General features: G+C 38.9%; 1 non-coding gene across 1 annotated transcript; it reads left to right on the forward strand.

Moving 5' to 3' along the window:
• Positions 1-7,337: 7,337 nt before the first annotated feature.
• LOC112830999 (U6 spliceosomal RNA) lies at positions 7,338-7,444 on the forward strand. The gene has a single exon (XR_003210048.1). It is a non-coding gene; the product is annotated as a U6 spliceosomal RNA (small nuclear RNA).
• Positions 7,445-11,099: the final 3,655 nt, after the last annotated feature.

Genomic DNA, 11,099 nt, shown 5'->3' on the forward strand with positions numbered 1-11,099 from the left:
CTTTTTCTGAGTCTTTGTTCAAAGGTGAGGCCCTGATGCCTTTAAACTGCAACCACCTCATGGCCATCTCACCTCACAGCACTCCCCTTGTTGTCTATAGCCCTTATTTTCATACATATAAATATAACGCACCTATTTGATATGCCATTTATTGTCTTTTTCTACCATCTTGTATATCAGCTCCACATAGGCAGGAATCTGTCCAGTTCACTTACTGATGTGTGCCCAGTGTTTAGAAGAGTACCTGACATAATATAGGCAGCTAGTAAATGTTTGTTGAATGAATAAACCAGTCCAGGTTATTTACTACATATCCCTGTTGGTCATTTTTGGATCCCATGGACCCTCATGATGTTCTACCAGTCTATGTTTGCATTCCTGCACAGCACATGTATCTCCACCATGCTTGCATCACTCACATCAGGTCCAAGTTAGACTTTGTTGAATTTCCAGCTAGGATAAGAATGGCTTCTTTCACTGAACAAGAACTTTTTTTTAAGGGACCTATTTTTCTGTACCCTTGGGAATCTTCTTCCTTCCTTGATGCTTTGTAGGCTGTTAAGAAATCCCCTGTGTTGCCTTATCATTCAAGTCTTACATTATATTTAGGATACTTTGAAATTTTAATTAGGAACTCTCTTTGAATTCAGTCCATGGTAATTAATAGCTGTGATTAGAAACTGTTTTCCATTTTCATCATATGTTCTTTAAATCAAACTGAACATATTGGCAGACATTTGGCAAAAACAAAGGAAGTGATATTTAGTGTGATTTGCAGCTACCCCAAGTAATTTCCATCTTTTCTCTAGTGTCTTCTCCAGAGTGGAAGCACCCTTTAACTTGTCATCCCAGAACCTACTCAGTGCCAACACGTCAATACTCTGGCCCAGTCAGAATTATGGTTGTTTCTGTGTGTACAGACAGGGGAGTAAAAAGATGAGAAATTTTGAGTAATACCCACTAAATTTTTCTGTGTGGGCTTTCATTGATATCCTGCCATGTATTTTCTCTTGGCATGTACCAAGCCAGAGGACCATGCTCTTACTTGGGACATAAACATCAGTATTTATATAAGCCTATGAGAAAAATCAGACATCTTGGTGATTGTAAGCAAGCATTTGATGTGCTAAACTTCCTTTCATATAACCCGTATGGAAATTCAATGAAGTCAGAAAGCTGATAATCGATGACCAGGTAAATCCTGAGTACCCATTGTGTCCCTGACAAAGTACTAAGGAACGTGGAGTAATAAAACATGTCCCTTCACTGACACCACTAGACAAGCAAAATGTGACAAATAACAAGGCAACAAAAAAAGAAAGAAATCATGGCAATTAACCAAATTATATCTTTTTTTAAACCTCATGGTAAATACAAGTTCTGGGTTTTTGAAAATTCAGCATAATTACTGTATTATAAAATAATACATATGAACTATAAACTAGAGAAATAGCTAAAATGAAGAAAATTTGGAAATATTCTGTGCAACATTTTTGTGGATATCATTTCAGTATATTGTATCTCATGCTTTTTGTTTTTTCCAATGCTTGTCGAATGCTTTCAGGAGTCAACAATAAAGTCTTAAAGAGTTGTTAAAAATCTCTGAGAAAATGACAAAGTTTTGGCACATTACTGTGCTGACACTCTTCGAAGGTCAATTCATGATTACAAGATGCTTTCTTGGGAAATTTTAGATGAAAAGCATTTTAATGACTACAGAGTTGATGATGACATTCTTGGCATCAGTGAGAATTTGTGAGGAGATTGCTACACTCATGAGAAATCCATACAGTTATGTACATAGGGTATGTGTCTGGCACTGTGATCAATAATAGATTGTAGCACTTGGTATAAGCCAGATTTATGGTATAGACCTTTAGGTTCAGACTGGCAGCACCAGGCACATGCCTGGAAGCTTGTTAGAAATACAGAAACTCTGCTCCTTCAGATTCACTATATAAGAAACTCCTTCCCCCCCCACCCCCAAGATTCCTAAGTGATTCCTCTGCACATAAAGTTTCAAACACACACCAAGATGGTTCACTTGAAGGAGTGCTCAGTGAAGCCAAGGAGGTTAGAGAAGCTTGGAAGACTAAGTGTAACAAGGAATTTCAACTTGAGTTGTAAAGAAAACAATAACAATCAAACTCCAACAAAATCAAAATAGGATCTTGAAGTGTACATATACACTTTGTAAACAATCATAAAGATGAGCAACAGTAAGAGACCAATGGTTTAAATACAAGTTATGAAGAACAAACTAGAAATTGAGGACAGTTTATACATTAGTGCATTTCCCCCTTCCATTTGGAGGGAAGGTAGCCTAAAAAATACTTTAAAGATGTATCTGAAAATTACCTAAGAGCATCTTTTGAGAAAGACTAGCTTCTGTCAGGGTTAAAGAAGAAAGTTCTTGCCCCACTTTTAAAAAATTATGAATTCTTTAATTATGTGCCCAATAAGTACTTTAATTACATCAAAGACAGTCAAAATATACAAAGCCAGCCTAGAGAAATAAGGCTAATAGGACTGCTGAATATAACACTTAGGATTTATTGGTATGCAGGCAGAAAATACTGAAACTAGTTATTTTATATTTTAAATTTACATTACTATTCCTATTGCATAATATACATGATTGTTGTAAGTTTTTACGGTTGTATTGTCTATAATAAACAATGCATTGAGAAGTGCATACTGAAAAGTATTTTTACTCATGTGTTTCCCTATCCCAAAATTATACATTTACTGGTTTTAGTTTACTATTTTTATCTCTTTTCCCCCAAAAGTTTGCCAATAGTTTACTACTTGATTAAGTCTATGAAACAGTAATGTAATGATTTTTTTTCCTTTTTTATTTAGGAGAAATGCTGTGTCTCCAAGTATGAGCAATTGCTTTTTTAAGAGATTCTTTCAGCGATTGTCATTGATAAATTATACCAATAAGCCTTGTTTTTAACCTTATCCAATCTCCTATGTAAGACCCCAAAATTACCATATAACTAGGTAGACCGGAGCAGCAGCAGATAAAAGTACACGTACTTCATAATGACCAAATACACATATTGTTTAGACCTAGTTGTCTCTAAATAAATGTTGGTTAATAGGTTGATAGCTACTTACCTCCCAGGCACAATGTAGAATTTAAATGCATTTTTCCTCAGAGAATATTCCCTAGCTTTCCTTAATCAGATTCTCCTAGCGTTTTGTGAAACCTTAGGAGGGCACAAGACTACACCTACTTGTTCAGAACAAGGGTGGAATCTAGCTATCTGTCTTTATCTAAAAGTGCCCCAGGGCTTCTAACGCATTTTAAAGTTTGAAAACCAATGATTTCGGGGTGCCTGGGTGGCTCACTTAGTTAAGGGTCTGCCTTTGGCAAAGGTCATGATCCTGGGGTTCTGGATCAAGCCCCACATCCAGTTCCCTGCTCAGCAGGGAGCCTGCTTCTCCCTCTCCCTCTTCCCCTCCCAAACCCCCCAACCCCACCCCCCACTCCGCTCACATGCATGCACATGCTTATGCTAGCACACTCTCTTTTGCTCTCAAATAAAATCTTGAAAACCACTGATTTCAAGATCTTTACCTTGATAGTTTCCTTTCAGGACCAAAAGCATACCACAAAATTTTTGCAATCATTATTCCCTGAATTTCCATACCTTTCTAATGAAATTATTCTGGAAGGATATAGCATACTATACTGATTATTGACATCTTGTTTTGGTAGTTAGCCAGTTATCAAAATTTATTGTACAGTGGGGTAAATATTGACCTCAGCATTGGCCTATCATTTACACATTAACTGCGTTCATCTTTTCTGCCTCAGCAAGAGACAATGGATGGGTCTCTAACTGTGGCCACACTGATTTAACCATTTACCTGAAATATGTTAGAGGAATTGAAAGCAATGCTATTGATGAGAAGAGTAGAAAAATTGATTTATATAGCAAGGTAAATGGCCAATATTAAAAAAAATACACCAAATGTACTTGCATTTGATTTAAAAAAAAAACTTCAATCATAAAACTCAGATGACCAAACAAAAACAAAAGCATACAAGAAAAATCTGAATATAGAGTTTATCTTTATGATAGAAGTATACCAATGTTTACAACAGAGGTCAGTGAATCTTTATGGAATGAACAAACCTATTTCCAAAAGAAACGTTGTCTGTTCCTATCAGCAAATACAATACTGAGAGGTAGTCTTCTAAGGGGAAAAGTAAAGATAAAGAAGGAAAACAATGTCAGTGATGGGCACTGTGGGGTTCTGCCAGAGTCTCCCCAGAAACACGAAGAAAAGAACTCTTCATTTCAAGTAAATCTGAGTCTAATACTAAGAAGCTTGCTGTAAGGGTTAAGGTGATGGGGCCCTGGAAGGTGGAACAGGGCAAGTGGAGTGGAAGCAGTAGAAACTGCGGTCGGATAATAGGACATCCCCAGCTCTGCCTTGTGCACGCTCAGACTTTCTTCAAACAAAACACAGCCATCCTTTCTGAAGAGACCGATGCTTCAGGGGGATGGTTTTTGTTTTGAGGCGTTTGGGATTTTTGGGGGGGGTACTGACTGGTTTTGAGTTTTCTCCTACATTGATCCACCTTATCTTTTCTACATTAAACATCAGCCAAGGAGCCTCGATAATCTATAAACACCCTTTTGAAAAAGGGTGCTTCTGAAACCTAGGGCATCATTCTCAAAAGCACCTGGAATGTCCCTCCAGGATGGCATTTCTCTCTGCTCTCTGCAGGAAGATCCCAACCTGCGTGTGTGGCAGCATCATTTGTCCTCATGGTTCTTGAGAGGCATTTGGGAAACCTGATTTCATCTCTGGGTAGAGCTGCCACACAAGGAAGTGACCTACAGATGACATGTCAGACAGTCACTCTACTGGGGAAAAGGCAAAAGCTGCCATGTCCCCTGGAAGTTTCCCCAGTGGTATTGGGCTTCTTTGTGAGCTGCTCCCAATCATTAGTTTTTAGGAGGTATATTCCTGGCTGTCAAGCCCCAATGCTGCCTCATTTACACAGATAAGGAGTTCTAATAAGATACTTAGAAAGTCACTTATACCATAAGGTATTCACATTATCTCAAGACATTTCTATTTGGCTAATAGGAAATGAAAGTGTGGATTAATGCCTTTTGCATGCCATTAAAAACTTGAGAGGGAGAAGCCTCATTTTGGCCACCAGGGGCCTTCTTCTCATGTCTGTTCAGTGCTGTCTCAGCTCATCTCCTTCGGTGCTTTCAAAAAGCTAAGGATGAATTTTGACTTCATAGAAAATGAGTTTAAACCAGAAAGTCCATGTGGTATCCAAACTTTGGATTACTGCCATAGCACGTTGCATTTCACCTTTGATTTAAAGATCGAGAACATGTGGCTTCCTAAAAATGAAAAACTCTTTTGCTCAATTCCCAAAAGGCTAATGCAAGCAGCTGTTAAAGGAGAAATAAACAGGCAGACGCCAGAATTCCAGATAAGCCAAACTTCATACAATTGGGTCACTGATTACCTCTCTGTAACTCTGAGGAGTCAGGGTAGCAAATGGGTCTCCTTCTCTCTTTAGCTGAACCCTGATCAGATATATAATTGCTGTGTATAGTTTTAAGTATAAATCCTACAGAATATGAAATTGGTGAAACTAATAACAAAATATGGTAAAGGTAACAATGAGTGATTAAGAACCAGGCATGGTGCCAAGTGTCTTATATGTAGGATTTCATCAAATCCTACTAAACTTGGAAGGCAAGAACTAGTATGTTAGCCCATTTTAAAGATAAGGAAAGTTAAGTTGCTAACTTTAGTGAAAGAGGTGCTATTAGAGAAACAAGTAGTCTGAGTCTTTAGCCTACAGCTTTAGCTGCACTTAAAAAAAAAAATAAAATAAAGGTAATCAGCAATTAATTTTCTAAAGGGAATTTTCCCATTGGACGAATGCTTCAATATTTGCCCAAATAAAGGATTTCTCAAACAGTATCAAGATGCATATATAGATATTGAAACCTTTGCGGCTCTAACAAGCCCTGTCAGCAGATGGTGGGGACCCCAAAGAACAGCCTTGCTCAGCCGAGGTCAAACCACCTGAAGATGAAGTTTGAAGGTCTATTCAAGTACATTAAAATGCTCCTCCAAGGTTATAAGTCATGGAAAGTAGGAACGATGCCACTTAGAGATAATTGGCAGGGCTATATTGGGGTGGGGTTACATGGCTTTCTTACAGGAGGGGCTGCTTTTCCTTTCACTTAGCATCCAAGTCATAACCTACATTTTCATTTTTTTTTTTTTGAGATAGTGTTTTAGTGGGTGGATTCAAGGCAAAGTTTCACCATGTGAAAAGTGACCCTTCTCTTTCTAGCTCCTAAACTGATGCCTACTCCCTCCTCAGAGCCCTATTTTATGTACTACAAAGGACTGGAGATTTGTAGGCCATCTGCCACATGGGGAATGTAGCTCCCACCAAAGTCCATGCTCTTCATTTTCCCATCCTGGAGACCCCGTGCCTCGCCGCAGGCAGCCATCCCAGCAAGGAAAACAGTCCCTGACTTATCATGTAAAGAGAAAGCCTTAGACTGAGGAGAAGCAGGCCATAAGTTACCAGCTTAATTAAGCCATTACAGTTTTTAGGGTTTTTTAAATATAGGCAATTTGAATATATAATTGAACCTGAGCACAGCCTCATCCTATGTTTCCTGCTCAGAACCAGATTGTTATGGACAACAGCTGGAGTAACCTTCTGGGAGGACAGAGTCAGTTCCTCATGGTCACTGTGGTCTCCACGATGGATTTATGAGGTGGCTTCTTCTCTTGGCTTGGCCCCAAAGTGGGGGGGCTTGACCCCTTGAAATGTCAGGTACAGAGGTCAACCCCACAGACAGTGCTGGATGTTCAGCTTATCCCCCATGTTCTCAGGAAGGATATACCACATGTTCTTCTATAGAGAAGCCTACAGAATGGGCTTGGGGGAAGCATTGTCTTTAGAAAAATAATTCTCCACTCCAGCCTTGAGGTTAGAGAGAGGGAGCTAAGATCACAGTTTAATGTTCTTTAAGTATGACTAGCAGAGCGTGAGGTCAATCTAAATCTCTCCTTGGGAGCAAGTGTACATTTGGAGAAAGTGCAAGAAGTGCATCACTTATGCTATGACCCTAACTCAGCACTTCCAGGATTAGGTGATTTTACTAGTTGATAGCTGTTTACTCCAACAGGGTAGAATATTTCTTGTTTAACAACATATTCAGTGCATTAGTTTTTATCTCAGATTAACTCTAATCCCCGCTGTCTTCAATACACAGAGATCAACAAGTATATACATACTTGGAGATGTTAAGAGAAATTTCGCTGTGCTCCCTTGGGCAGCATGTGTACTAAAATTGGAATGATATAGAGAAGATCAGCATGGCCCCCGCACAAGGATGACATGTCAATTCATGAAACCATCAGGCATAAGCCCTGAAACTATGCAACTCTCAGAAAACATAGGTGGTAAACTCCTTGACGTTGATCTTAGCGATGAATTTTTTTTGATTTCTCAACACAAGCAAAACCAACAAAAGTGAGATGAAACATGCGGGACCAATTCAAACTGAAAAGCTCTGCATAGCAAAGGAAACCAAGACAATGAAAAGACAACCTAGCAAATGGTTGTATCTGATAAGGGGCTAGTATTCAAGACTTATCAAGAATTCATGCAGGGGCACCTGGGTGGTTCAGTTGGTTAGGCGACTGCCTTCGGCTCAGTTCATGATCCTGGAGTCCCAGGATCGAGTCCTGCATCAGGCTCCCTGCTCAGCAGGGAGTCTGCTTCTCCCTTTGACCCTCCCCCCTCTCATGCTCTTTCTCTCTCTCCAATAAATAAATAAAATCTTTAAAAAAAAAAAAACTCATGCAGCTCGATAGTCATAAAAACAGGCTGGTTAAAAAATGGGCAGAGGATCTGAATAGACATTTCTCTAAAGACGACATGCAGAAAACGGGTACAGGTAAAGGTGTTAAAAGTCACTAATTATCAAAGAAATGCAAATCAAAAGCACTAGATTCCACCTCCCATTTGTTAGAAAGGCTGTCAACAAGGAGACAAGAACTAAGTGTTGGTGAGGACGGGGAGAAAAGAGAAATTTAGCACATTGTTATAGAAATGTACACTGGTGCAGCCATTATGGAAAACACTATGGAGATTCCTCAGAAAACTAGAACTATCCTACGATCTAGCAATTCCACTTTCTGGATATTTACCTTAAAAAAAACAAACAACACTAACTGGAAAAGATATGTACACCATGTTCACTGCAGCATTATTACAATAGTCAAGTTATGGAAACAACCTCAGTGTCCATTGATGGATAATGTTTACATACATGCATGCACACACATATATGATGGAATATTATTCCACCACAGAAAAGGAGGAAATTGTGCCATTTGCAACAACACAGATGGATCTTGAGGGCATTGTCAGAAGGGGGGAAAAAAAAACCTTAGGATCTCATATGTGAAATCTTAGAAAAACAAACTCAGATACAGAGAACAGATTGGTGGGTGCCAGATGCAGGGAGTGGAGGTATGAAAGAAATGCATGAAAGCGGTCAAAAGGTACAAACTTCCAGTTTTAAAATAAATCATGAGGATGTAATGTATAGCATGATGACTATAGCTAATAGTACTGTGTTGCATATTTAAAAGTTACTAAGAAAATAGATCTTAAAAGTTCTCATCACAAGAAAGAGAAAGTAACTATGTAGGGTGAAGGATAACTAGATTTGTTGTGATCATTTCATAACATGCACAAATATCGAATCATTATTTTGTACACCTAAAGCTAATATAAGGCTATGACAATTACACCTCAATAAAAAATAAAAATTAAAAACTTTTGCTGGGTACGTGCTTCTGATAAAAGAGTCCCAATCCCATACCACCCTTTCAGCTGCTGGCAGTCATGTGGCCTCTCCTTTAAACTAGTTCAACCTGAGAGCTAGAAGGGGCGGGGATTAGGGTTGAACAAGGAAGAGAGGTGATACGGGTTGGGAGAAATGGCCTGTAATGGGTCACAGAGGAAAATGTTAAGAATCAGTGAATCCGCAGGTTTCCTCCAGTTCTAGTAATTCTTTGTATTAGCTCAGTATTTTCATAGTGATGAAACAGTTTGTGTTTTTCGATCATCCTAAATATTCCATTGACGTTGGCATTAAATCACATGTCTAAAGTAAAGTTAATAAAATCTCAGAAGTAGGTATTTTTAGGTCAGATTATACACACACACATATACATACAAATAAACATTCTATATATATGCACAATATGCATTATATTATATATATGAGACAAAGAGAGAAATTCTTTTTTTTTATTTTTTTATTGTTATGTTAATCACCATATATTACATCATTAGTTTCTGATGCAGTGTTCCATGATTCATTGTTTGTTCATAACACCCAGTGCTCCATGCAGAATGTGCTCTCCTTAATACCCATCACCAGGCTAACCCATCCCCCCACCCCCCTACCCTCTAGAACCCCCAGTTTGTTTTTCAGAGTCCATCATCTCTCATGGTTCGTCTCCCCCTCTGACATACTCCCCTTTTCTTCCTCAAAGAGAGAAATTCTTAAGAGATTAGAAGCCAAGTTCCATACTTCCTAATATAAAGCTAGATTAACTTGAACTTCAATCTTACTTGTGTTCACATAGAGGATTATGGTCTGCTTTTCCAAATGGTAGCCTCCCAGAAGAATTTTCTATAAACCCCAAATGGTGTGTCCACCTGCCCTCCCTTTTTCCTACTAAAAGGTTAACTCAGTTGAATCCATTTTATGTAAACTTGGTTGAACGAAAACTTGGATTTGTTAAAACATACACAATGATGTGCATTTGAAATGGACACTCTGGAAATCTTCTTTAGAGAATGTGTTCTTTAATGAGCTTAAATGCTTGGATTAAAAGAAAACTAAAATTCATGCAGTTTTCCAAGTAAACACCCTGCATTATAGGAGAACTATGCCAGTGCTGTCCCCTGTGTTTGCAGTGGAGAAAGTGTGCCAAATAAGGATAAGTAAATATTCTTTACTCTTGTTTAGGAAGTTAAATTCCAAAGAAACTTTCCCTGAAATATGTTAGCATACAATAGGTAAATTTTTGAGTATCTTAAAATTATGCTAGTGTTCTCCCTTTTTTTTTTTTTTTAAGATTTAAAGATTTGAGAGAGAGAGAATACAAGCTGAGTCGGGTGGAGCAGAGGGAGAAACAGGCTCCCCGCTGAGCAGGGAGCCTGACTCAGAGCTCCATCGCAGGACCCTGACCTCATAACCTGAGCCAAAATCAAGAGCCGGATGCTTAACTAACTAAGCCACCCAGGTGCCCCAGGACATGTATTTTTGATGTGTACCTTACACATAGTAGCACTTGATAAATCCTTGTTTTGAATCATCCTTGATAAGAGGAACACTAAAAAGCAAAACCTATGGGATATAATGAAAGGAAGAAAATAATAGTGCAGATGGTCAAATCTAAAAGGATAGGGTAAGTCAGTGATGCTCTGTCCCCCCTTTGCCAGCCCCAAGTTCTACCAACTCACATTTTGAATCCTCTGAATTTCTTCAGTTCCTTGGGCCACATGGGAGAACATGCTGTATTTCCAAATGCACCCAACCAGCTATCCAAACACCTTCAAAGTTGAGATCCCTTGCTTTGAAATGAGCTCAACAACTCCTGCAACTCCCGAAACTGTGGTTAGTGAGTGCTGCATGGTATCATATATAGTAACTCCACGCCTTACAGCCAAATGCCATTGGTTCAATTACCCAGTACAGTGGTTCTCAAACTGTAACAAGTATCAGAATCACCTGAAGGGCTTTTAAAAACACACAGGGCTAGATTCCACCCCCAGAGTTTCTGATTAAGGAGGTCTAGACTGGGACCCAAGAATTTCATTTCTAACAAATTCCCAGGTGCTATTGAGGCTGCTAGTGTAGGGTATGGGGGCAACATTTTTGAGGATCTCTGGTCTAGGGGGCCCAATTGCTTTTCAGATGAATAAGAACTTTTCTAGAAACATCTGTCAGCAAAAGTCCTTGGCACTTCTGACCTCAGTGAGGATTTGAGTAGGTATA

The sequence above is a fragment of the Callorhinus ursinus genome, unplaced genomic scaffold (genome assembly GCF_003265705.2).
Source record: "Callorhinus ursinus isolate GAN/ISIS: 27379988/994484 unplaced genomic scaffold, GSC_fseal_2.0 scaffold20, whole genome shotgun sequence".
Classification (NCBI taxonomy): Eukaryota; Metazoa; Chordata; class Mammalia; order Carnivora; family Otariidae; genus Callorhinus; species Callorhinus ursinus.